This window comes from Ovis canadensis, chromosome 19 (assembly GCF_042477335.2).
Source record: "Ovis canadensis isolate MfBH-ARS-UI-01 breed Bighorn chromosome 19, ARS-UI_OviCan_v2, whole genome shotgun sequence".
Lineage (NCBI taxonomy): Eukaryota > Metazoa > Chordata > Mammalia > Artiodactyla > Bovidae > Ovis > Ovis canadensis.
In genome coordinates, this window is record NC_091263.1 from 16887021 (window position 1) to 16914892 (window position 27872).

Here is a 27872-nt window from a genome sequence, read left to right on the forward strand (position 1 = left end):
ATGTGATTTGAAAAAAAAGTTTTAAAAATATATTTATACATGGAAAGTAAAATATCTTTTTTCATATAACTTGAAAATTAAAGGCCATAACTTTTGTCTTGTCTGACATGATATGCAGGAAATAGAGTTTGTTCCCTGCACAAGCTCAAGGGAGGAGTTAGAGGTGGAGTGGGGGATGGTGTCATGAGATTTTCAGGTTTATCCAAAAGGGTCATGGGTCTAAAAACGTTTCAAAGCACTGCAGCACTGAGATGGATTGGTTTCTGAAGAAAAGTGAGAAAAGAAAACCATTAAGTTCAACTGTCACTCTTCCAACTAAATATTGAAACCACTTGGGAAAAAAGTTTTGAGTGAGGTTTACAGTCAGAAGCAACGCTGGTGTTTTTGAGGTTTGTGCATGAGTCTCCATTTAGCTGTATTTAGCTGTACCACACTCTTCCTAGAGATGTGATTAAGTGCCATATTTTGAAGCTTTCGAACGTGTTAAGCTGCTTGTTACACGGGGCTGACTCATGCAAGGGTTCATTTGGATGAGTGGATTTGTGTGTTGCACTATGGCTTAGTGGACAGAGGATTTGGGAGGTTGGAATTTCCGTTCTACTTTCTCAGTGACGTGGTGCATGAACACTAAGTATCTGAGAACATTAAGGTCTCTGAGTGTTTCACCTTTCAGTCTTTGTGGACCCTACATTGGACTCGAGGGTGATTGGCTCAGTTGTGTCACCCATGGACTGACAAGGTTCATGTGGCTGATGGACCGACCTGGCTGACAAGGTAAGTGTCCTCCTCCTACTTCCTTTTTCATTTTGAAGATAAATAATAACATGTGACCATGCTTGTAACTATGCTTGCAAGTATTAATAAGTAACAAGCAATAGTTTCTCATTATACTTAAGGAGTAATGGAGTAATAGGGGCAGTAGTCCTCCTTTAAATCACTCCTTCATGTAAGAGGGAGACCGATTTTGGAGACCAGAGCAGAAAGTCTAACATTAAAAGCAGTGAGTGTAGAGACAAGAACACTGATTCGGGGGCTGGTTCTCCCAGCTCTGTGAACTTGATCAGGATGGTTTCAGCTTCTCACACTTCAATTTCTTTGTTTGTAAACTTGAGATCTTAATAACTACCTGATAGAATTGTTTTCAGAACTGAAAGATATATTTTTAAGCACTAAGATCATGCCTGGCATTTTGCCCTGAAGATGATGGAGCCCTCTACAGATTTTTAAGTAAAAGAATGATATGATTAGATTTATGTGGTAGTTAATGTGAAGAATGAGTAGGGGGTCCCTAAAACTGGAAAATAAGAAAACTTATGCAGGGAGATAGACAAACTGAAAAATTCTACAGAAATTATACAAAATTATAATTATACAAAATAATATTTATTCTATTACATCATAATATATTATAATACATAATAGTATTTTATTAATATATATTATAATTATACAAAAATATACAGCTGAAAAATTATATGATCTTAAATAAAGCAAAAGAGGAAATGAAGAGAATGAGACCTGCTTGAAGTATAAGAGAATAAGTTTCTTGGGAGCAAGGTCCAGGCCTTACTTATCTTTGATGACTTAGCACCCGCCCAGTATCTGGTCTATATGGTAGGTGCTGAGAAAACATTTCTTACTTGTCATAGAATTGATTCAGTCTGGTTGAATGACATCCAAAAGGGAATAATATGAGAAATTTTCTAATTCTAACTAGTATTTTTTCCTCACGTTTCCTGTCACTCTTGACTCTTCCCTTTTGTCTACCTCCAGCTGGGGAGCTGAGAATTTGCCTTCTTTTAGGAAAGGGGATGCCAGAGCAGAAAGTGGACTTTAAGAAATCTGATAAAGTTCATAAGTTTTGGCTTTTCAAGGGCCTCATCTCATTTGGAAGAAAACACGATGAATCAGAGTCAGTATTCACTTCAAAGAGATGAACAAAGATTCCTTATTCTGAATGTTGGGGAGATTCAGAGGGGACATGATGAGACCTGGGAGCCTCCTGCAGCAATGGGATGGGCCGAGGGTAGAGGACACGGAGCTAAGTTTGCAGGTAGGACAGCGGAGAAGACATGGGCGTTTGTCCCTGGGTGCTGCCCGGGGTGGAGGTGGGGAGACGCAGAGCCAGTGCCTACCACCAGCTGATGAGGAGCCTCAGTGCTATGTGGCATAGCCCTGGGTCTATGTGGCATAGCCCTGGGACTATATGGCATAGCACATGGGTCTAGTACCTGAAAACACAGCAGTTTCCCAAGATCAGAGTTGTACCGTATAGTGGAATTTCCCTCCATACAGGTTTGACTCAGAGGGACACTGGGGTCTTAAAGAGGCCTTACAGATGGGGAGCTCAGGGTAGGGTAGGAGGGTATGGTACTGGTCTGCTAATGACCAGTGACTGGTGTCTCACAGGAAAACCAGGACACCTGCTCTCTCCCAGTCCCTCCTGGTTGTCGTTGTTATTGTTTAGTCGCTTAGTTGTGTCCGACCCTTTTGCGACCCCATGGACTGCAGCCCACCAGGCTCCTCTGTCCGTGGGATTTCCCAGGCAAGGATACTGGAATGAGTTGCCATGCCCTTCTCCAGGGGATCTTCTCGACCCAAGGATCAAACCCTTGTCTCCTGTGTCTCCTGCATTGGCAGGCGGATTCTTTACCACTGCAGCACCTGGGGAATCCATCCACCCCGGTCCTCTGACACAGTGAGTTCTGTGAGCCTACAGCCCCCCAGAATTCTGATGCATCCCTGGGGGACGTGGAGGAAGCAGATGTGAGCTGACTCGTTAAGTCTCTGCCCCCCAGAGACTCACACTATAAATTGCACTCAGTTCCAGAAAAACAAAGAAAAGTTCTTGACCACTTCATTTTGCCTGAGATCTAAGTTCCCTGTACAAATACAATTTTTGGACATATTATTATTAGAAGTAGAGTAGGCATAATTTTTATTTGCTCTCTGAATGCATTCTGGGTCACACAGATCCAAACACACCTGAACTAAGGATTCACTCTAGGAACCCAGTTTTCAAGAGTTTTCAAATGGAGCCTGATGAGGATGAAAAGAGAATCTCAATCACACAATGGGAGAAGGCAAACAAGGACCTGGGATCTTAGCTGCAACTTTAGCACTTTCCTAGTATTCAGAGTTAAATGCAGACCGAGGGGGTCTTTCTGTGAACATTTATGTAGCACTTTCTATCTTCCAGGAACTGTCTCAATCACCTTATATAAGTTAACTCTTCGTTCTTGCAGCAAACAATTCAGTAGGTGTTATTGTTGTTTTTGTTGTGTAGTTGCTCAGTTGCGTCTGACTCTTTTCAACCTCAGGGACTGTAGCCCACCATAGGATCTTCCAGTCCCAGGGATCAAACTTGTGTCTCTTGAACTGGCAGGTGGATGGTTTAGCGCTGAGACACCAGGGAGGCAGGCATTATTATTAGCATCTGCATTTACTAGGTACAGAAACGGAGATGGGGAGATGTGGCATCATACCTCCCTGAACTCACACAGCCCGTAAGGGACAAATTCAGGTTTGCTGCAGGGCTCACGGCCTCACTTTGCTTCCAGACGTGTTCTGAATTCATGTAATAATAAAGATCTTTATAGTTAGACTGGCCTCAGAAGTCGCGATTTCACTAGGAGAGGGTAATAAAGGTGTTGTGGATTGTGTGGCGAGATCTGAGATTCTGGTGGGATCGGCACTGGACTGCACGATGCTGAGGTCTCTGATTCTGAACCCCTAGGACGTTTCATTTGTTGGTTATAATTGTTTAAAATTCAGTTTGAAATAGGCTTTTTCTTCCTGTTGTGGCATGCGACACTTCCTCAAGAAAAAAACTGCAGTAAAACCTAACTCAGGGACTTCCCTGATGGTCCAGTGGTTAAGACCGCCTTAACGGGGTTAAGAATGCCTTAAGTGCAGGGGGAGCGGGCTTCAAACTAAGATCTCACATCCCTTGTGGAGAAAAAATCAAAACATAAAACAGAAACAATATTGCAACAAATTCAATAAAGACTTTCAAAGTGGTCCACATAAAGAAAAAAAACCTAGCTGAGGTTATATATGTAATCATAATTATCCATCTGAAAAATAGTAGACTTTTAAAAGTGAAAATATTTTATTTATGTAGCTAACAGAGCTAATTGAGGATGACGGGTGGAATTATTTTCAGACTCTTCTATATTTAAAAAACTTTTTTTAGAGAGGCTATTTCCTGGTTGTTGGTTCTGTTGGCTGAATTTCTTGCTGATTGTTTTCCATGCATTGTCTGGAATTTCGGTTTGGGAGCCTGTCTTCGGCGTTATCACCCCCCCCCCCCCATCCCCCTTTCTCCCGTCTATCTGTGCTCACGCCTATCTGACATGTCTGAGATTATCATGGCAGATCCAGCCTCTCATCTCATTATGACGCTGGGAATGTCCCACTGAGTGTCTGTGAGTCTAGCCTTTAGGAATGTCAAGGAGCTACGTTACAGTGCTTCTTGAATGCATTACTCAGTGGATGTGTGTGATGAATTGAGTCTCGACTTCAGCTTGTTTTCTGTGTATACTGACTTTTTCATGGATGTAGACACATAAAAATCAAGAGAAGATTATGTTTTGTTTTAGACTAAATTTTATCAACCGTGGTTTACCATTTTGGAAAATCATGTTAGTGACAGCCTCTCAACTCAGGCTTTTGAGTTGCCAACACCTTGCACCTCACTAACAGCTATTCATGGTGATTGCTACATAGATTTACAAGTATCTACAACTTCTTGACACCTTGTCGTGTGACCGTGACCAAGCATTTACATATTGAGATTATGAATGTCTTTCCTTCGATTTATTCTTTATACTAAATGTAGACATTAATTTTAAAAAATATTTATGTATAGATAGGTTAATTATAAATTTCATGGCATAGAACAGAAGGTATCACAAAAATACTTCTTATAAAATGGAGGTTTGAGGATTTATAGAGACTTCATTTTGCTATGAGTTTCTGTAACCCCCAAAACCTCAAAATGAAACCAAGCCAAAACCTCTACATTTTAAAACCAGAGTTTCCTTGAATCTTGACTCAGGTTTTCTAAAAGAATATATGACAACTTCACAAAAGTTGGTAGGAGGCAGGGTTTCTGCGGAGGGCAGTGTGAAACAAATAGCAGGTTTAGGAGAAACCATTATAAAAATAAAATTTTACTTTCTCAGAATGTTTTCAGAGACTTTCTATTTATATGACATGTTGTAAAGAGCAAATTCAACAAGCAGCAAGTGCTGTGGCAAGGCGGCTGGAATCATCCTACTAGAATATTTATGGATTTCTTCTCTTCTGTGAGCCTCTTACCTACACGATCTTCTCTCGGCAAACTTAGCTTTGAGATAGCTGAGATGAGGAGAAGACAGCCCTCCTTTTTTAAACTCAGTGCTCCGCTGGACCTGAAGTGCGTCTGTCCATTGCAAGTTCTGCTTTTCTCTGTTTCCCACTTTGAAATATCTTTTCTCTCTTTATCTCCACTCTTTAAAGTCCCATGTCGTGTATCCGAAAGAAAAAGCAGGCAAAAATGTCTTATGAAGAAAGAGATCCAAAGCTTAATGAGTGAAGAGTCATCTTGCCAAATGATAAAGTATATTATAAAGCTATGCCAGGTAGCATAGCAGGTTCATGGTCCAAAAATGGGTACAAATAAAAGAGGTGTTACAGAAGCTGATGCTAGTTTGTGAAAAATTATTATGATAAAATTTACCTTGTCACGTAAAGGGTGAGTACACCATAGAGCAAACTGTGAGAGCAAGTTAGAATCTCGCTATATATTATCTATTAAAAGAAACTAAACAGAATTGAAGTTTTCTTAATATTACAAAATATAACAAAATAACAGAAATTACAATTAGTGCCATGATCTCAGAGAGATGGAGGTGGGGGGGAGACTCTAGAAGCCAAAATAGAAAGCAAAACCAGTGGAGGAAATCACAAAAGGAATGGATTGATCAAATCAACTAGTTTAAGTTTTGTTTTTAGTGCTAGAAACAGCAAAATTAGTAAAAACTGACTGCTTGCTCCGGGTCTCACACCGCGGTGATGAAAGTGGGCTCTGAACCTTCCCAAGCGCGTGTCCACAGAGGAGCGCGGCTGCCGTTCACAGATGTACGGGCTATGTCCTGTGCATGGGCGTGGCAGTCCACAGTGTAGGCTTTCACTATTTTGAGATATTTTCTATAGTTTTACTATAATATTTTAGGTTGCAAAGAGAGGCTATTTGTGTATTCGTTATGTCCGTTCCCTGACTAACCAAGTGACATGCCTTCTCACTGACAGAGGGGACAGGTATTTTGCTTTGACTCCTGAAGAAGGAAGGGGTGCCACGAACAGAAGACGTGTTTAGCGATAAGCAACGCTCCTGACCCTGGAAGGTCTTTCACACGGCCATGCTTCCCCGGGGCTCAGCGGTAGAGTCTGCCGGCAATGCAGTAGTCCTAAGAGACGCCGGTTCGATCCCTGGGTTAGGAAGATCCCCTGGAGGAGGAAATGGCAACCCACTCCAGTATTCTTGCCTGGATAGTCCCATGGACAGAGGAGCCTAGCGGGCTACAGTCCATGGGGTGGTAAAGAGTTGGGCACGACTGAAGCGACTTAGCACACATGCCCGCCGCCCTGCATCAGAAAATATCTTCAGATAAAAAAGAGAAATTCCCTACAGTAAAAGTTAGCTAAATCTGATGTCTCGTTTTGCAGTTCACAGCACTGTAATTTATTTTATGAAAATGATGTTGCAGTATTTCAATTTAAGTCTAATAACACTTTAAACTGACATAAATGACTATATAATAAGGACCTAATATTTATTTTCTATGACCACATAATCATTGAATTATATCACAGCTATTATTTATTGGTTGTTGTGAACATTTTATCATGCAGTTTTGATCGTTGTTAAAGTTTAATGGCTCATTTAAATAAATATAATTTTAAAATAATACACATTTGATGGTAAACTAATTAAATGATCACATTATTTCTGCCCAGTATTCGAAATCTAAGAAAACAACATATCACAGTCAGAAAAATAGAAAATGGGAATCTACTAAACAGTAAAATGGAAGAAAATTACTTGGATTGTTCAATGCCAGGTCAGTCTCAAAAGGATCCAGTGCAGACAGTTAACACTGTCTCAGAGGGGAGATAGTGACCCCACTCTTTATTTTCTTGTTAATAAGAATGGATGAATTCCTTTTAAAAAATGAGAGGAAAAAAACCATGAGGAATCCGTTAAACAAAATGTACTTTCTGTTGATTTAGTTATGTGTCTTTGATATTAAAGAGCAGAACCCCCTCTTGAAGAGATGATCCATCTCAAGTAACAAATGTTTATCTTGCAGAAGAAAGCACAGGTAAGGAATTTCTGGAAACTTCTTACACAAGAATACTGATAAACAGTGGGAAAAAAATTCTAACTACTTTTTTTTTAAGCTTGAAATCCCTTCTTTCTAAGACAAATTTTTTTTTTAATTTGTAAACTCTTTAAGGATGAAGAAAAAAAACAACTGAGTGAAGGAAATGGTAGCAGATTTTATCAGTCAATTGTTGTAAAACAGGAATAGAGTGAAATGCACCACAAACATGTTACTGAATGTTTAAAATTGTAAATTATTGAAAAGAAGATATAATTATTGATGTGACAGAAAATAATTACTTTAAAACAAGAAAATGTTAACATGCCACTAATAAATATATACTATAAATATCTATGTGGGTAGCAAAACAATTGGCATTCAGAGAAAAAATTACAAAACTGGGGTTTTTCTTCATTTGGTAGAAATCATAGCAGCAGGGTGCTTGGGGCTGGTGCACTGGGATGACCCAGAGGAATGGGATGGGGAGGGAGGTGGGAGGGGGGTTCAGGATGGGGGACACATGTACACCCATGGCGGATTCATGTCAGTGTATGGCAAAACCACTACAATATTGTAAAGTAATTAGCCTCCAATTAAAATAAATAAAGTTATATTTTAAAAAAATCATAGCAGAATTTGACAATGTCATGACTCATACTTATCCATAATATAAATATCAAAGATAAATAACAACACTGTACATGACTGAGAGGATGAAATACAAAACCAAAAATTAAGATTATAGATGATGAAATTAACAAATTATTTAATTTCATGAAGGTGAGTTCTGCTAATTATTATTCAGTTACTTTAGATACAACTAGTGGTGGGCTGATAACTGACTCTCTTAAAACAAGAAATAAAAAGGCCAATTTCAATGGTAACACTGAATAGTAAATTAAACAACCCTAATAAAGCTTATTTCAAGTTTAATAACTGGCTCACAAAATTCCTGCATGTTTAACAATCGACTTCACCAACCAGTGCAATCTGGCTCCTATATATAAAATCTAAGTCACGTACAACAGACGGCATAGTTGCTTGATGTGTGAATTTCAAAATGCAACTCTTGTATCTCTAAATTTTGTCCTATAGTTAACACCAACTCAAGAATGATTCTATATATGTTTAATTATTAAACATATAATATATACTTACAAAGAGGTAATCTGGACATCTAAAATCAAACTACAATAAGAGCATAGATGTTCATGGAAAACATACCAAATTGCAGCTGATGATGTTTGAAAATGATAGAATATCCTGCATTCTGTGTTCTGTGCATTTTTGAACTGGGAGGAAATGAGACAGCAAAAATTCTAACACCGAGCAGCTTTTATCTTGCACAAACTGTACAACTGTTTTGTAGACTCAATAGAAGTTGAAGACTATTGAAAACACATTTGCTAGATATAAGTCCTTGGCCACCATTGAATTTTTAATAGGAAATGAAATTGGTAACATCATGTTAATAAAAAAGTTGAAGCAGGTTAAATCTCTCTTAGACTATTTTGATGGTATTAATAAAGACATTAATCTAAGAATTCTAGAATATAAACCAAAGTAAACTTGAAAAAGTATCAATATTTATACTTTATAACATTTATAACATTTGGTTAGTACTAATTTACTATATTGTTAATATGTGAGAGTTATAAGCAAAATGTTGCAGAAACCAGATTCAAAAGATATAATATTCTCAAAACTTCAAAGAGAGTAGGAGATTTCTTTTAAAAAGAAATGTGATTTTTCTAAAGAATCTATTATTTTGCTAAAAAAATTGCAACTTGCTGACACAGGTCTGAACCTCTCATTTTAGATAAAAACTAAGTAAGAGGACTGATTTTGACTGGGAATCCCACAGTCAACCCATTGGTGATCCAGAACCAAAATTTCCAAGTCACAAATTTTGATTTTTGTATTAAATGCAATGATGTCATCATTAAGGAAATCATTAAAGAAAGTTTCGTGATGCTAAGCAAATACCATGTCTGTCTGATATTCTAAATAACATGTCATTTGAGGAAGTATGAGGACTATGAAATACTACAACATAAAAAGCTATAATTGCCACCCACTGATGGCTGTAACAGAGGATATGATATTGGTGAGTCGTAAATATTTAAGAAACTCGAATTTTTAAGCTGTTTTCTAAAATCTTGATTGATTTCTCCTGAGATATTAGAATTTCACTATTGAGTTGTTTTCCACAAAAATTAATTAAACACATTTCCATATACAGGCACTTTGGAGAAACTGCAGGTTCATTTCCAGGCCACCACCGTAAAGCTAATATCGCAGTAGAGCAAGTCACTGATAGTCTTTTGTTTCTCAGTGGGTCTAAAAGCTATGTTTACATGATCTTTGGGCCTACTGTGTGCTATAGTATTATGGTGGTGGTGGTGGTGGTGGTGGTGGTGATTCAGTAGCTAAGCCATGTCCAACTCTTTGAGACCCCATGTACTGTGTCCCGCCAGACTCCTCTGTCCATGGAATTTCCCAGGCAAGACTACTGGAGTGTTTTTCGTCTTGGGACCTTCCCAACCCAGGAAGATTTAAAGAATGCTTTATTGCTAATAAAACACTATCATCTGAGCCTTCAGGGTGTCATAATCTTTTTGCTGCGGGTGGTGATTTAGTCACTCTGTCCTATCGGACTCTTGTGACCCCCATGGACTGTAGCCCACCAGGCTCTTCTGTCTATGGGATTTCCCAGGCAAGAATACTTAGGTGGGTTGTCAATTTCATGGAAGTTGAACTATGGCAAGAATTACTAAAACATGACATAGAGACATGAAGCGAGCAAAGTCTGTAGGAAAAATGGCACTCTCAGACTTGCTAGTGGAGAAAACAGAGCATCAAATTTTAAATGTACTTAAAACCACTTAAGTTGATCAGCAGTATCTCAAGAAAACTAGAAAGTCCATCCGAGGTGCTTTCTGTGGGAAATGACATACTGAAGCTACTAAGCATGGAAATCATCATAAATGTTTCATTTCTGTAAAACAACTGTTTAAAATAAATTGACTGTGTTATTTGTAATTATTTTGTTTAAAAATTTCGCTTTCTATTATTTTATGTTTGGTGATCTTATTTTTATAATTGACACAGCATATTTGGTAATTTTGTGGTTTGTAGAAATAAATAATAAAAATTTAAGGGATATATTAGTAAAAAAAACTTATTTAATGAAAGAGCACTATTTTTTTTCAAAGTGCAAGGGCCTTCTTATTTTTTTATTTAGGTATAGTTGAATTACAGTATTATATTCATTTCAGGTGTATAACACAGTCTTTAGAAATTTAAATACTAAATGAAATGATCACCACAATAAACCTAGTTACTGTCTGTCACCAGGCAAAGTTATTACAATATTATTGACTATATTGTGCTATATATTATATGCTGTATATTATATGCCATGGTTTACTTTATTACTGGAAGTTTGTGCCCCTTAGTTCCATTCAGCTGTTTTGCCCAGTCCCCCAACCCTCTCCCCGCGGGCAGTCACCAGTGTGTTCTTTGTGTCTATGAATTTATTTCTGTCCTGTTTTGGTTTTTTTACCTTTACATGAAAGCAAACACACACAATATTTGTCTTTTTCTGTCTGACTTGTTTCACTCTGTATAAAACCCTCTATATCCATCCATGTTGTTACAAATGGCAAGATTGCATTCTTTTTTTTTTTTTATGGCTGACTATATTCCATTGTGTATCACACAATTTTTTAATCCATTCATTTATTAATATCAGTGGACACTTGGATTGCTTCTGTATCCTGAGTATTGTAAATAACACTACAATGAACATCAGTGCTCAAAAATCTGTTTGAAACAGTGTTTTCGTTTTCTTTGGGTAGTGACCCAGAGGTGGCCTTGCTGGGTCGCATGGTCTTCCCTCTTTTAGCTGTTTGAGGAGCCTCTGTGCTGTTCCCATCGTGGCTGCTCCAGTTTAGACTCCTGCCAGCACTGTACAAGGGCTCTTTTTCCCCACGTCCTCACCGGCACTTGGTATTCCTCGCCTTTTTGATGGGAGTCTTTCTGACAGCGGTGAGATGATATCTCATTGTGATTTGTTTTGTATATTTCCCTGATGATTAGTGGTGCTCAGATCTTCTTGTGTGTCTGTTGGCCATGTGTACGTCTCCTTTGGAAAAATGTGTATTCAGGTCCTCTGCCCATTTTTAACTGAATTGTTTGTTTTTTTGATGTGGAGTTTGTATAGCTTGGATCTTCTCCCATTTAGTGAGTTGTCTTTTTCGTTTTATTGATGGTTTTATTCACAGGACCAAAGCTTTATAGTTTACTATAGCTCCATTTGTTTATTTCGGCTTTTGTTGCTCTTCCCTGAGAAGACAGATAAAAAATAAATAATACTAAGACTGATGTCAGAGTTTGCTGTCTATCTTTTCAGTTCTATGGTTTCAGTCTTATACCTAAGTCTTTAATCCATTTTCACTTTATTTTGTATATGATGTAAGGAATGGTCTGGTTTCATTCTCTTGAATGTAGCTATCCAATCTTCCCAACACCATTTATTGAAGAGGCTGTTTTTCCCCATTGTGTATTCTAAGAATGCTGTTTGTAATTTGCCTATTTTCTGGGACAGCAGTGTCATGATCGTGCATATTTATTTCTTTATACGTGGTTATGTATAAATATATATAAAAGTCACACAAAAATATGCATTTTAAGTGATATAAAGATGAAAGTGGAAATTACTGCATTTTTAACATATTTATTTTATATTAGCAATAGTAGTGGTAATGCATTTTACTTATGCTCTAAAACGGTTATAAATAATAGTTTGTAAACAGCAGCATTATTTAAAATGCTTTACCACAATATTGCCTTTGCTATTTTGAGAGTGTATCCAAAGAACTGTTTCTTAAGTTTATTTTAATACCAACTTTTAATGCTGTCACAGCTGAAATTTTTCTCCTCAGAAAGATTTTTCAGTAAAAAATTTCAGTATAAATATGTATCATTAAGTTTAGGGGAAAAAAGAAGTACCGGGTGAGCATCATGTGAATTTCAATGTGTAAAAAAAAATGATGGATGTTTGTTTCTACCTTTATGCAGATCGCCTTGCCAATCACTGAGACCTCCTGCTGCTATCAGCTACTGCGATGAAATGTGCACACGGGGTGTCAATCCATGTGTACACGTCAGATAGCCTTCTCATTCTCTTTACCTCTGGTGACTACTCTCTTGGCATATCTGGTGAGTTTTGAAGGGAGATCCTAAGAAGTGGGGTGTCAGTCCTGCTGTTCTTTTGCTGTCACTTCTTTTTGCGTTGATGATAGTGTATTCACTCCACATTTATTTGCAGGAAAGTTTCTAGACACATGTCCATATCTGAAGGGTAGTTTAAATAAAGCTGGGTACGATCATCTATAAATTCACATTTTAGGCACATGTAAATAAATGGTAACACACTGAAATCCTCTGCAAAGGAAGGAAGATAGAAGAGCATCACTGCTGCCTTCGCCCAGGGTACCTCTTATCACTGATATGTGATCCGAGTTCAGTCCCAGGGCTCATGTCTCTATTAAGTATTAGTAAAGTTTCATTTCTATATTGTTTAGAGGAAATAATCAATGAATAGAGATACTTCAGTTTTTTTCTGTTCTGTCCTAGTGAGCCATACACACCACCACCAGGCATGTGCCTTGTCTCATTCCAAACCCAACAATTGGAAATGTTCTCAAATTAGGAAAAGTGTTAAGATGTTGAGTTCCCAAAGATGATGACTGCTCACTATGATTACGTATATTGTGTATTATCACTGAATATGTTACAAGAAAACTCAACAGACTTTGCTCTTAAAAATTAAAAATTTTAGAATGCTTTTTACTTATAAATATTCAATACTATAGGATAGATTGAGAGTTTTGCAATAAACATAGAAAATGAGTTAATGTAATATTTTCTTGCAATCAACAATTCTAATATATAAAGATTTCATAAATGAAATTTTAAAACGGTCAAAGACATTTTAAAGGCATGAACAGATGATTCACAGAACTACAAAATGGCTGGGAAACATGAGAAAAACCTCACGAGTAATCAATGAAATGAACAATAAAGCATAAGATTATCACCATCCATCCATCAAATTATCTATTGCAAATGGTCTGTAAAGATAGCCACCTAGAATTCCTCCATTGCTGTAACAGGCATGTCAACCTCTTATCAAGAGGTGGCGTGCATTTCTTTTTCTTTAGAATTGGGATAGTCTGACTTGTGTTGAACAATAGAATGGTATAGGAGTGATGCTGTGCATCTAATATGTAAAGATCTGTGTTGCTGGTGTGCATATAAATTGATAAACCTGGATCATATGGTAGTTCTGTGTTTAACTTTTTGAAGTACCTGCTGGCTTAGTCAGTGAAGAAACCGCCTGCAATGCAGAAGACCCATGTTCGATCCCTGGGTCGGGAAGATCCCCCAGAGAAGAGAATGGCAGCCCACTCCAGTGTTCTTGCCTGGAGAATTCCATGGACAGAGGAGCCTGGTGGGCAAACAGTCAGACACAACTGAGCGACTAACACTTTCAGTTTATACTCTGGTTTATAGTGGTTGCACCATTTTACAATGCTACCAACAGTACCCAGGGTTAAAAGGTTTCTGCATTCTTGTCAACACTTTTTGTTTTCTGGTTTTCTTTTTGTTTCTAATAGTAGTCACCCTCATGGGCTTAAGGTAGCATCTCCTTGTGGTTATGATTTGTACTTCTCTTATAATTAATGGTGTGGAACATGTTTTTTCCTGTGTTTCTTGGCCATTTTAATATAATCTTTAGAGAAATGTCTACCCCAGTCCTTTATCCAAAAGAACTGAAAAAAGGTTCTGAAGAGATATTTGTACACTCATCATTCATAGTAGTGTTATTCACAATAGCCAACAGCTGGAAGTAGTCTAAATGTCAATTGATGGATGAGTGGATAAACTAAGTGTATCATATGCATAAAATGAAGAAGGCAAGCTTATCACCTGCTATGACATGAACGAAGTCTGGGGACATTCTAAGCCAGTTATGAAAAGACAAATGCTGTATGATTCCACTTACATGCGTTATCTAAAATAGTCAAATTCATAGAAGCAGTAGAATGGTAGTTACCAGCAGTTGTGGGGAGAAGGAAATGGAGAGCTGTCGTTTAATGGGCATAGTATCAGTTTTGAAAGATGAAAAAATTCTGACAATTTCTTGCACAACAATATGAATATATTTAACGCAGCTAGTTCAGTTCAGTTCAGTTGCTCAGTCATGTCCTACTCTTTGCAACCTCATGGACTTCAGCACCCCAGGCTTCCCTGTCCATCACCAACTCCCATGGCTTACTCAAACTCACGTCCATTAGTCAGTGAGGCCATCCAACCACCTCATCCTCTGTCGTCCCCTTCTCCTCTGCCTTCAATCTTTCCCAGCATCAGGATCTTTTCAAATGAGTCAGTTCTTCGCATCAGGTGGCCAAAGGATTGGAGTTTCAGCTTCAGCATCAGTCCTTCCAGTGAATATTCAAGATTGATTTCCTTTAGGATGGACTGGTTGGATCTTCTTGCAGTCCAAGGGACTCTCAAGAGTCTTCTCCAACACCCCAGTTCAAAAGCATCAATTGTTCAACGCTCAGCTTTATAGTCCAACTGTCACATCCATACATGAATACTGGAAAAACCAAAGCTTTGACTAGACGGACCTTTGTGGGCAAAGTAATGTCTCTGCTTTGTAATATGCTGTCTAGGTTGGTCATAACCTTTCTTCCAAGGAGTAAGCATCTTTTAATTTCATGGCTGCAATCACCATCTGCCGTGATTTTGGAGCCCCCCAATATAAAATCTGTCACTGTTTCCATTGTTTCCCATCTATTTGCCATGAAGTCAGCCATGCCATGGACAAGGCAATGGCACCCCACTCCAGTACTCTTGCCTGGAAAATCCCGTGGATTGAGGGGCCTGGCAGGCTGCAGTCCCTGGGGTCGCTGCGAGTCAGACACAACCGAGCGACTTCACTTTCACTTTTCATTTTCCACTTTCATGCATTGGAGAAGGAAATGGCAACCCACTCCAGTGTTCTTGCCTGGAGAATCCCAGGGACGGGGGAGCCTGGTGGCCTGCCTTCTATGGGGTCGCACAGAGTCGGACAAGACTGAAGCGACTTAGCGGCAGCAGCAGCAGCAGCAAGCCATGCCATGTGGGACTACCCAAGACGGGTGGGTCATGGTGGAGAGGTCTGACAGAACGTGGTCCACTGGAGAAGGGAATGGCAAACCACCTCAGTATTCTTGTTTTGAGAACCCCATGAACAGTATGAAAAGGCAAAATGATAGGGTACTGAAAGAGGAACTCCCCAGGTCGATAGCTGCCCAATATGCTACTGGAGATCAGTGGAGAAACAGCTCCAGAAAGAATGAAGGGATGCAGCCAAAGCAAAAACAATACCCAGTTGTGGATGTGACTGGTGATAGAAGCAAGGTCCAATGCTGTAAAGAAAATATTGCATAGGAATTTTAGGTCCATGAATCAAGGCAAAATAGAAGTGGTCAAACAGGAGATGGCAAGAATGAACATCGACATTCTAGGAATCAGCGAACTAAAATGGACTGGAATGGGTGAATTTAACTCAGATGACCATTATATCTACTACTGTGGGCAGGAATCCCTCAGAAGAAATGGAGTAGCCATCATGGTCAACAAAAGAGTCTGAAATGCAGTACTTGGATGCAGTCTCAAAAACAACAGAATGATCTCTGTTCGTCTCCAAGGCAAACCATTCAATATCACAGTAATCAAAGTATATGCCCCGAACAGTAACGCTGAAGAAGCAGAAGTTGAATGGTTCTATGAAGACCTACAAGACCTTTTAGAACTAACACCCAAAAAAGATGTCTTTTTCATTACAGGGGACTGGAATGCAAAAGTAGGAAGTCAAGAAACACCTGGGGTAACAGGCAAATTTGGCCTTGGAATATGGAATGAAGCAACGCAAAGGCTAATAGAGTTTTGCCAAGAGAATGCACTGGTAATAGCAAACACCCTCTTCCAACAACACAAGAGAAGACTCTACACATGACATCACCAAATGGTCAACATCAAAATCAGATTGATTATATTCTTTGCAGCCAAAGATGGAGAAGCTCTATACAGTCAACAAAAATAAGACCAGGAGCTGACTGTGGCTCAGATCATGAACTCCTTATTGCCAAATTCAGACTTAAATTGAAGAAACTGGGGAAAACTACTGGACCAGGTATGACCTAAATCAAATCCCCTATGATTATACAGTGGAAGTGATAAATAGATTTGGGCCTAGATCTAATAGATAGAGTGCATGATGAACTACGGATGGAGGTTCATGACATTGTACAGGTGACAGGGATCAAGACCATTCCCATGGAAAAGAAATGCAAAAAAGCAAAATGGCTGTCTGGGGAGGCCTTACAAATAGCTGTGAAAAGAAGAGAGGCAAAAAGGAAAGATATAAGCATCTGAATGCAGAGTTCCAAAGAAGAGCAAGAAGAGATAAGAAAGCCTTCCTCAGTGATCAATGCAAAGAAATAGAGGAAAACAACAGAATGGGAAAGACTAGAGATCTCTTCAAGAAAATTAGAGATACCAAGGAAACATTTCATGCAAAGATGGGCTCAATAAAGGACAGAAATGGTCTGGACCTAACAGAAGCAGAAGATATTAAGACGAGGTGACAAGAATACACAGAAGAACTGTACAAAAAACATCTTCATGACCAAGATAATCATGATGGTGTGATGACTCACCTAGAGCCAGACATCCTGGGATGTGAAGTCAAGTGGACCTTAGAAAGCATCACTACGAACAAAGCTAGTGGAGGTGATGGAATTCCAGTTGAGCTGTTTCAAATCCTGAAAGATGATGCTGTGAAAGTGCTGCACTCAATATGCCAGCAAATTTGGAAAACTCAGCAGTGGCCACAGGACTGGGAAAGGTCAGTTTTCATTCCAATCCCAAAGAAAGGCAATGCCAAACAATGCTCAAACTACCACACAATTGCACTCATCTCACACGCTAGCAAAGTAATGCTCAAAATTCTCCAAGCCAGGCTTCAGCAATACATGAACCGTGAACTTCCAGATGTTCAAGCTGGTTTTAGAAAAATCAGAGGAACCAGAGATCAAATTGCTAACATCCGTTGAGTTATGGAAAAAGGAAGAGAGTTCCAGAAAAACATCTATTTCTGCCTTATTGACTATGCCAAAGCCTTTGATTGTGTGGATCACAATAAACTGTGGAAAATTCTGAAAGAGATGGGAATACCAGACCACCTGACCTGCTCTTGAGAAACCTGTATGCAGGTCAGGAAGCAACAGTTAGAACTGGACATGGAACAACAGACTGGTTCCAAATAGGGAAAGGAGTATGTCAAGGCTGTATATTGTCACCCTGCTTATTTAACTTACATGCAGAGTACATCATGAGAAAAGCTGGACTGGAAGAAGCACAAGCTGGAATCAAGATTGCCAGGAAAAATATTAATCACCTCAGATATGCAGATGACACCACCCTTATGGCAGAAAGTGAAGAGGAACTAAAAAGCCTCTTGATGAAAGTGAAAGAGGAGAGCAAAAAAGTTGGCTTAAAGCTCAACATTCAGAAACGAAGATCATGGCATCTGGTCCCATCACTTCATGGCAAATAGTTAGGGAAACAGTGGAAACAGTTTAGACTTTATTTTGGGGGGCTCCAAAATTACTGCAGATGGTGATTGCAGCCATGAAATTAAAAGATGCTTGCTCCTTGGAAGAAAAGTTATGACCAACCTAGATAGCATATTCAAAAGCAGAGACATTACTTTGCCGACTAAGGTCCATCTAATCAAAGCTATGGTTTTTCCAGTGGTCAAGTATGGATGTGAGAGTTGTACTGTGAAGAGAGCTGAGCACTGAAGAATTGATGCTTTTGAACTATGGTGTTGGAGAAGACTCTTGAGAGTCCCTTGGACTGCAAGGAGATTCAACCAGTCCAATCTAAAGGAGATCAGCCATGGGTGTTCTTTGGAAGGAATGATGCTAAGGCTGAAACTCCTGTACTTTGGCCACCTCATGCGAAGAGTTGACTCATTGGAAAAGACTCTGATACTGGGAGGGATTGGGGGCAGAAGGAGAAGGGGACAACAGAGGATAAGATGGCTGGATGGCATCACAGACTCGATGGACATGAGTTTGAGTGAACTCCGGAGCTGGTGATGGACAGGGAGACCTGGCGTGCTGTAATTCATGGGGTCGCAAAGAGTCGGACACGACTGGGTGACCGAACTGAACTGAAGTCCAGTTTATGCAACAAATTGGTTACATGCGTTGTAGAATATATATGGTATAAATATATATATATATATGTGTAGAGAATATCAGTTCAGTTCAATCCATATATAATTATATCATCTGTATAACAAATAGGTATACATACATATGTGTATATATGTATATTATATATTTGGATCACACTATATCAAGAATTTTATATCATGATTTATTCACTTAACATTTTACTATAAGGTTATTTTCATGTCACTGAAATAATATCATATATGTATATCAACAATTCATGTGAGCAACCCCTAATTTTGTTGTTGGAAATTTCAATAATGAATTACCAATTTACTTCTGGAAATAGCACCATAATGAACATCCTTATGGATCTTGTCCTATAGTATGATTTCCTGGACTTAGGTTATGAATTTGGAGTTCCCTGTCTGTCCAGTGGTTGAGATTCCATGCTTCCGCTGCAGGGAGCCTGGGCTCAACCCAAGTTCCACATACAGTACAGTGTGGGGAAAAAAGATTATTAATATTTTTAGTACTATTGATATTTTTGTCCAATTGCTTTTGAGAAAGCTTTATCATTTTTTAAAATTACTGTAACTGTCATAACATAAATCTTAACATCTGAAGGCAAGGAGGAAAGGAGAGGTCAGAAAAGATGGGTGCCATCCTGTCTTGGGCTGTGACGCCAGTGACCCAGGGATCCTCAGAGCCTGTGCTGTGCCCCTCCCCACAGCGTCATCGTCTGACCCTTCTCTCTTCACAGCTCCCCTTCTGCTCTCTCTACTCATCAGGATGGTTCTGTGCCTCACGAGTCTGTCCTCAACCCTCACCCCAGGCTGTCCGTCATGATTTTCAATGTCTTCTTGGAAATGATCCCTTTGGAGATGATTATAGTCATGGTCCATGTGGCCAGCAAAACAGAGAAGCAGGGATCTCGGTCCCAAGTGAACCCTTGAAGTGCAGGTACTTTTCTTTTTTTTAAGAATATTATGATTTATTTGTCTATCTCAATAGTTAAGAAAAGGCTCAGGTCAGTAAACTCTCAGCATTTTGAATTCCTAAATTGTCAAAATATCAGGTCATTTAAGAGAAAAAACAGAGACATTTGATGGAGGGAAAGCATAACATCTACAAAATGAATCGAATATTTCATTCTGTGTTCAGTTGCTATGGTGTCATGTAGATATAATTTATAAACATACTTGCTTCACATTTACATATTTAGAAATCAAATTACATTCATAAGTAGTTCAGCATTTGAATTTCTTAACAAAAAATACCCAATTTTATGTCTGAAATTTTTTCCAGCTTTATTGAGATGTGTGAAGTGACTCAGTCGTGTCCGACTCTGCGACCCCATGGACTGAAGCCTGCCAGGCTTCTCCATCCTTGAGATTTTCCAGGCAAGAATACTGGAGTGGGTTGCCATTTCTTTCTCCATTATTGAGATATAATTGTCAAATAAAAATCATATATATTTAAGGTGTGTGTGCATGCATGCTCAATCTCCCAATTGTGTCTGGCTTTTTGTGACCTCATGGAGTATAGCCTGCCAGGCTGCTCTGTCAGTGAGATTTCCCAGGCAAAAATACTGGAGTGGGTTGCCATGTCCTTCTCCAGGGGATCTTCCTGTCTCAGGGATTGAACCCTTGTCCCCCTGCAGCTCGTGCATTGGTGGGTGGATTCTTTCCCGTTGTGCTACCCAAGAAGCTCCATATTTAAGGTGTACATGTGATACTTTAATATACATATACACTGTGGAAAAATGACCACAATCAAGTTAATCAACATATCTATAATCTTGCATAGTTACCCCTTTTGTTGTGTGTTTGGTGAGAACACTTAAGACATACTTTCTTTTTATTTTTAATTTCTTTTTTTATACAAAGGCTTTCAATTTTTTTTTTTAACAAACATACATGGGATTCAATAAAGGTCACTAGCTGAATGAGCTTAACACACAGGTTCTCTGTGGCTTTGACACACTTAACTTCTAAACGATCAGCCAGCTAGTTAGGATTGGACACTTGGTAATTATTTTTGTTGTTCAGTCACTCAGTTGTGTCCAGCTCTTTGCCACCTCATGGGCTGTAGCTACAAGGCTCCTCTGTCCATGGGATTTCCTAGGCAAGATTACGGGAGTGGGTGGCCATTTTCTTCTCCAAGACATACTTTCTTAAACTTCAAGTATAGAGTACAGTTTCTGCTGTTGTTTCGACGTGCAGGTACTTCTTAACTCAGGCTCCCCCACCCCACCTGCTGGCACTGCTTACTTCCCTCAGCTCCTCCTCTTTCATTTTTCCAGGAGAGCATCAAATACTACTACTGTGTCCAGCAAGCTCAAGAGGCCCAAGGTATCCAAGCATTTTTCTTCAGTCTCTTTACTTAGATCAGGGTGAGAGCAAGTTGTGGGGTGGAACAGTGCAGCTGCTCAGGATGACACTGTCTGTAAGGCAGGGCTTCTCCATTTTAGCACTATCAACATCTGGGCCTGGATGAGTCCTTATTGTGGGGCTGCTGCATGGGTTATGGAAGGATAAGCAGCATCCCTGGCTTCTACTCACTAGCTAGCAGCAGCAGCTCTCAGTTGTGGCAACCAGTGATGTCTCCAACCATTGCCAAACGTCCTTTGGGGGTAAAATTGTCTCCATCTGAGAGCCACTGACCTAAAAGCATTTTTTCTACAAACCTGCCTACTTCTTAATGACTTCTTTAGTTTTTCTTCTTTTTTATGAAGATGGGTGGTAAGCTAACGCTGGCAAAAGAGCACCCCAAATGAAAATCCTGCAAAGATGCTCTTGTACCCTGCCTTAGAATGTGGGGACATTGGCTAACCCTGAGATAGGAAGAGTCGTATTAAAGACATTGCCACTTTAGATAAAATTATAAAAAAGACCAAGTGGTAGATAGGAAAACACACCAAAATAGTAACAGGGACTATCTTTGAGTGATGGAATCATTAGTGATTTTTTTTCAACTTAACTTTAATATTTTATACAATGGATTCATTCATGCTTAAAAATACTGAAAAAAGACAGATATTAATAAAAAACAAGGTCCTACTGTATAGCACATGGCACTATATTCAATATCCTGTGAGAATATTCAATATTCTCAATATCATAATGGAAATGACTATGAAAAGGAAAGCATAGATTATATATGTATAACTGAATCACTTGGGTGTGCAACAGAAATTAACACAACATTGTAAATCAACTCTACTCCAATAAAAAATATTGGGAAAAAAAAGACCAAAAAATCTTAACAGTTTTCAAGATCCAACTCAAGTATTGTCTCCTTCATGACATGTTTTCAGATTATCCAGTGAGGAATACTATTTTTTCCTTCTGGTTGACATTATTTAATCTTCACAGTCACCCCCGTTAACTACGGGCTTTGTGATTTTTGTTTTACAGGAAACTCAGTTTGGAGAAGTAACTAGAAAGGAACTAGGTTGTGTAACTGGGCTGCTGCTACGCAGATTGCTAAGTGACAGGAGCATCCCTCACACCTGGTCCACCTCTTCAGCCCATTTCCCGCCTCCCATGGTACCGGCCCCTGAGTGCCCGGAGCCTCGTGGTGTTCTAGGTGAACTTAAGCAATACTGAGCTATATCTCCTTCATTTGCAATAGTTTTCCCCAACTAAATGATAAACAGCTTTTATAGAATAGACTGTTGAGGTTTCACTACATATCCTCTCAGAGGGCCACGAGGCCAAACTGTTGAAATAGTGCTCTGGTGAAACAAGATGGTGGACACATCACGTAAGTTAAATATAAACATTGGCTAAACCATAGTTTCCATCATAATTATTCAACATCTTTTTGTAGTGGCAATATGACGAGCAGTAAAGATTATCTGACATGTGAATACTGGCATGAAGGCATGTGTTTGAGCAGATGGTCTGCTGCCTAAATATTAGCATCGTTGTATTCAAGCAAAAGGAATGATCATTAATATATACTATGGAGAAAGAATGAATATATATTAGTATATACTTACATTAGATTTTAAGACAAAATTATCACGTAAATTCAGCCGGTCCATTGTGCCAAACTGTCTTAAATGCACAGTCAAGATAAGACTAATGGCAGAGCCTATGGTGGTTAGAAGGAAGAGGTAACAGCTGAAGAGGCGCAGGCTCCCGGGGAACCTCTACCAGGTTTGGGGAAACAAGAGCAAGCTGGTCCTCAACTGAAGGAGGAGATGAGGCTCTCCAGATATGACCAGGCTTGGGCTGGAGTAGCTCAGTAACTAGCAGAGTCGAGTCAACAGGCTGCAAGCTCTCCATCCTGTAAGTATGTGGGGCTGGTATAGATAGGGCCTGATATGTGTGCTCGCCTTGCCAAAGGCCTGCATTTCTATTACTGTGGCCAAAGTAGGGGCATGCAGTCTTTTGGAAAAGTAGTGAAAACAGCGAGGTCCTAGTAAAACTCACAGAGGGAGACTTTACACCAATGTACCCGAAAGTGTGGTCCAGCCTAAAACTATCACAACATTGTTAGTCAGCTATACTCCAATAGAAAATGAGAAGTTTTAAAAGCAGAATGCATACTCAAGATCTCAAATAACTTTCTTCCCACAAAAGGAGAAACAGTCAACAACTTCCTTTATGGCACAGCATAATAAGTAATGCTGATAATAACCTGAATCAAAAATAAAAAGTAAAATTATCTTCAATTTGCTATAATTAAGAAGCTGAGAAAGTATAGAATACAGTTTTTAGAGCAAAATTTAAATTGTAGAGGAAAACTGACCATGTATTTAGAAATTAGCTATGATGAAATTTTGTTCAAAATGATTCATTCTCTTAAGACTTTCAGGTAAACAGAGTTTCACTGTTACCATAGCAATTTATCTTAATAAGGAAAATGACAAACTAAAAAAAAGTGTGGTCCATGGACCAACATCAGCATCAATTGGGAACTTACTGGAAAGGCAAAGTCTTCGTCCCTAACCTAGACCTAATGAGTCAGAATCTCTGGAACTGGGATCCAGGAATTTGCATTTTAACCTTCTCCACAGGTGATTCTTATATGCAAGAGGCACTGGTTCATAGCATTCCCACGACCCACGCCACCCTCACAACCGAAGAAGCCTTTTCTACAGTCCATTTAAAACAAAAGTTTCCAACTCTGTTTTGTCCAAGTAGACACATGGGGCTGTCAAGCACTTGAAATGTTGTGAGTCTGAACATGGGATTTCAAAGACTGAGTATAAAAAGGAATAAAAATTTCCTCATTAATCATTGTTATAGGCTTCCTGGTAGCTCAGACAGTAAACAATCCTCCAGCAACTTGGACGACCTGGGTTCGATCCCTGAGTTGGGAAGATCCCCTGGAGGAGGGCATGGCAACCCACTCCAGTATTCTTGTCTGGAGAATCCCATGGACAGAGGAGCCTGACAGGTTCCATGGGATCACAAAGAGTCGGACATGACTGACAGTAGACTCGTGGGGCAGTCAAGCACTTAAAATGTTATAACTGTGAACATGGGGTTTCAAAGACTGAGTAAAAAAAGGAATAAAAAATTCCTCATTAATAATTTTCATACTGACTACATATTGAAATTATAATATTTCAGATCATTTCAGTTCAGTCACTCAGTAGTGTCCGACTCTTTGCGACCCCATGAACCTCAGCGCGCCAGGTCTCCCTGTCCATCACCATTCCCGGAGTTCACTCAAACTCACGTCCATCGAGTCGGTGATGCCATCCAGCCATCTATCCTCTGTTGTCCCCTTCTCCTCCTGACCCCAATCCCTCCCAGCATCAGGGTCTTTTCCAATGAGTCAACTCTTTGCATGAGGTGGCCAAAATATTAGAATTTTAGCCTCAGTATCAGTCCTTCCAAAGAACACCCAGGACTGATCTCCTTTAGGATGGATTGGTTGGATCTCCTTGCAGTCCAAGGGACTCTCAAGAGTCTTCTCCAACACCATAGTTCAAAAGCATCAATTCTTCAGCACTCAGCTTTCTTCACAGTCCAACTCTCACATCCATACACAACCACTGGAAAAACCATAGGCTTGACTAGACGGACCTTTGTTGGAAAGTAATGTCTCTGCTTTTGAATATGCCATCTAGGTTGGTCATAACTTTCCTTCCAAGGAGTAAGCATCTTTTAATTTCATGGCTGCAATCACCATCAGCAGGGATTTTGGAGCCCCCCAAAATAAATTCTGACACTGTTTCTACTGTTTCCCCATCTATTTCCCATGAAGTGATGGGACCAGATGCCATGATCTTCGTTTTCTCAATGTTGAGCTTTAAGCCAACTTTTTCACTCTCATCTTTCACTTTCATCAAGAGGCTTTTTAGTTCCTCTTCACTTTCTGCTATAAGGGTGGTGTTATCTGCATATCTGAGGTGATTTCTATTTCTCCTGGCAATCTTGATTCCAGCTTGTGCTTCTTCCAGCCCAGTGTTTCTCATGATGTACTCTGCATATAAGGTAAATAAGCAGGGTGACAATATACAGCCTTGACGTACTCCTTTTCCTATTTGGAACCAGTCCGTTATTCCATGTCCAGTTCTAACTGTTGCTTCCCGAACTGCCTATAGGTTTCTCAAGAGGCATATATATTGGACTAAATAAAATATATTATTAATTTCACCTCTACCTTTTACTTTATTGGGGCTACTTGGGCATTTAAACTTACTTGTGTGGCTTGTGTTATAATTCTATTGGACAGCATTTAAAGAAGGATTTCTTTTCAAATCTACATTTTCTAGTTATAAACTAGCCAGGACTTACTTGAAATAATGACAGACATAGAAAAGAGAGCCTTTGTTTCATGTTTAATGTGTACCAAACCTGTACTTAGCATCTTGCCTGAATGATTTCATTTAATCCACACCATAATTATGAAATTCTTAGCCCAAATTTACGGATAAGGAAACTGAAGCTCAGAAAGTTTAAATAACTTGTTCATGCTACCAGCTGATGTGACTGACATAGAAGTCAACTCTGGTTCATCTGATCCCAAATCACATACTTTTATATATTTCCCTATACTTTTTATTATATGATGTCCTGAAAAAACATGTTTTTAATAATATCTCAAGTGTGTGCTTAGTTGCTTAGTCACGTTTGACTCTTTGCAGTCCCATGGACTGTAGCCAGCCAGGCTTCTCTGCCTATGGAATTCTCAAGGCAAGAATACTGGAGTGGGTTGCCATTTCCTACTCCAGGGGATTTTTCCCACTTAGGGATCGAACTCAGGTCTCCTTCATCTGCATTGGCAAGTGGATTCTTTACAACTAGCACCACATGGGAAGCCCTTAGTAGTATCTATATGTGTTAAAATGATGAATACACTATTTAAGCAAGTAGAAGAAAATTATTAGAAAAAATTACAGAATCATCTCCACATGTGTGTGATGTGTCAATCTGTAGATGTTTAAAATTTGGGAACTGTGACACGATCTTCCTCAGCTTTGCATCTGATTAATGGGTAACCTTTTCAATAATTCCTCATAATAACTCTTTTTAAGGTTTGATGTTTTTTTAAAAAATTTATTGACATATAGTTGATTTATAATGTTGTGTTAATTTCTTCTGTACAGCAAAATGACTCATTATATGTATATATAAAAAAGCCTCTTGATGAAGGTGAAAGAAGAGAGTGAAAAAGTTGGCTTAAAGCTCAACATTCAGAAAACTAAGATCATGGCATCTGGTCCCATCACTCCATGGGAAGTAGATGGGGAAACAGTGGAAACAGTGTCAGAATTTATTTTGGGGGGTTCCAAAATCACTGCAGATGGGGATTGTAGCCATGAAATTAAAAGACACTTACTCCTTGGAAGGAAAGTTATGACCAACCTAGATGGCATATTCAAAAGTAGAGACATTACTTTGCCAACAGGAGTCCATCTAGTCAAGGCTATAGTTTTTCCAGTGGTCATAAATGGATGTGAGAGTTGGACTGTGAAGAAGGCTGAGTGCCGAAGAATTGATGATTTTAAACTGTGGTGTTGGAGAAGACTCTTGAGAGTCCCTTGGACTGCAAGGAGATCCAACCAATCCATTCTGAAGGAGTTCAGCCCTGGGTGTTCTTTGGAAGGAATGATGCTGAAGCTGAAACTCCAGTATTTGGCCACCTCATGCAAAGAGTTGACTCATTGGAAAAGACTCTGATGCTGGGAGGAATTGGGGGCAGGAGGAGAAGGGGACAACAGAGGATGAGATGGCTGGATGGCATCACCGACCCAATGGACGTGAGTTTGCGTGAACTCTGGGAGTTGGTGATGGATAGGGAGGCCTGGCATGCTGCAGTTCATGGGGTTGCAAAGAGTTGGACACGACTGAGTGACTGAACTGAACTGACTGATATATATATATATATATATATATATATATATATAAAATATATATATATATGTATGTATATAAACAAAAATGGATATTCTGAGAGTTTGTCACCAATAATGAAACTGAGCTGATCACAGCCAATCAGTTCCAAGCTATTCACAGCCTTCACGGTCATTTGCACAAGCACTGGGGAATGTTCCCAGTGCCTTTTGGATCAAATCTCCAAAAGGAGATTTTAGAATGAGCTGGACCCTTTCCACCAGTGGCATCCTCAAGGAATCTATATGTGGACACAGAATTTTATCAATTGGAACTTCTAGGATAGTGTTTGTCTTCTTCACAACGTTTGTTCTTTCCAACATCACAACCCCAGACGTCTCAGGTTCTGAATTCACAGAAAATGGTATGTTTAAAATTGCAATATTTTGCTTATGGATTTCTTAATCCATATACATTTGTAGTACCATCATCAGTTAATAAAATGGGCTCAATCTCTCCAAAATCAACAGAGGTCACTCCAAGAATATGATCCTCCAAGTTAAGTCATGAATGTTCCTTGATGCAGGGAAGGTTGACTGCCAAGTCATTGTTTTGGGAGGTCTAACCAGCAGCGTTGGGGTTGTGATGGGAAATGAAAAAACCCACACATAAATGAACCCATGCAGTACAAACCCGTGTTGTTCAACAGTCAATGGTAGTTGTATGAACATAAAGCAGTTTTGCAGCTTATACTCAGGTGACCTTGGCTACTGTGGACCTGTATGAGCTCTTTTATTTTCACCAGTTCCTTAGGAGGCCAGATTTCCATTGCCACTTAGAGTTCCCAAAGCCTGAGTGTGTCAACCCCTCTATTTGTATAACTCACTCAGAATCTCATCCCA

At 39.3% G+C, this 27872-nt stretch overlaps 1 long non-coding RNA gene across 2 annotated transcripts; it reads left to right on the forward strand.

Annotated features, from left to right (window-relative positions):
- Positions 1 to 447: 447 nt before the first annotated feature.
- On the forward strand, positions 448 to 20152 carry LOC138424337 (uncharacterized). Of its 2 annotated transcripts, none has more exons than XR_011250758.1 (4): positions 448 to 774; positions 12453 to 12593; positions 19434 to 19633; positions 19979 to 20152. It is a non-coding gene; the product is annotated as an uncharacterized lncRNA (long non-coding RNA). The 2 variants fall into 2 exon arrangements; XR_011250759.1 differs by lacking the exon at positions 448 to 774 and adding an exon at positions 9190 to 9477.
- Positions 20153 to 27872: the final 7720 nt, after the last annotated feature.